We start from the raw sequence: 1,114 nt of genomic DNA on the forward strand, positions 1-1,114 counted from the left end.
CCGCCGGCCGAAACAGAAAGAGGGGACATTGGGGCGACGTCGAATATTTATACCCCGCCCCCCCCCCCCTCCGAACTGGACTTGACACCACCAAAATCGCACCCCCCTCCCCGCCCCCTGCTTCGTCACCTTCGTATTAGTACGACGCTGAGGGGGGGATGAAATTAAAAGCAGAGGCGGGGATGAAGAGAATGGAGGGGGGGTATTCTCTTCCTTAGATTGCGAGAGCTGTTTTGGGCAATATATTTGAACAAATAATTCTCTTTGCAGTGGTGCACCCACCATTTTTTCTGGGGGGGCGATGAGTCCCGAAACTATTTTAAGTTGAGGAGCGCCCCTCAATTTTCAGATAAACAGTGAGTGTAGCATGTCAAAGCTGAATACAAAAAGGTATGTTATACAAGTGTTCCCTTTTTTAGAGTACAAAAATACGGAAAAATAAACAATTTAACAAAAAATTAAGTGCGAATAGCTTGTCGCAATAAGGCACACGTAGCTGTGATGACTGCTGGAGAACCCCTATGCACCGCCGTGAGAACTCCAACGACAATTTCTGGAAATGCACAGTTGTTTTATGTCTGTAGAAGAGAACGTCGGCACTTACGAAGCTTGGGGCAGTCAAATAAATCATGCTGAGGATCTTCCCGTGCCCCACAGTGAGGGTAAAAGTCTGTGGGGCTTAAACGAAATCGACTGAGGGTAGAATTGGTGGGGAGCCGTCCACACCCGAGCCGCGCCAGTAGAGTGTCGTCACGCCACGAGAGTTTAACGGTGAAGGCATCCCTAGAACTGGGGAATGTCTTCGCTTCGCGTAGGGGCCAGGAGCCCGGAATAGACTGTCAGCGCTGCGTCCACGCGGAGAGGACCGACCACGCGCAGGTACCCTTTAATTCCGCGAGAGTAGAAGGTAGAAGGAAGTCTACCTTCGAAGGACGAATCAACCGAGTAGCAGACGCGAGCCCATCGGCGGACTCATTACCAGGAAATCCAACGTGAGCCGGACACCGCAAGAAGGTAATTGGGCTAGTGCACCGATCGCGTAATCAAAACAAGATGCTAAAGCTATATTTTGACCCAAAAGGCGGGACATAAAAGTACCCCTCGCGTGGATTTG

The sequence above is a fragment of the Leiobunum rupestre genome, chromosome 10 (genome assembly GCF_980474605.1).
Source record: "Leiobunum rupestre chromosome 10, qqLeiRupe1.1.hap1, whole genome shotgun sequence".
NCBI classification, from domain to species: Eukaryota; Metazoa; Arthropoda; class Arachnida; order Opiliones; family Sclerosomatidae; genus Leiobunum; species Leiobunum rupestre.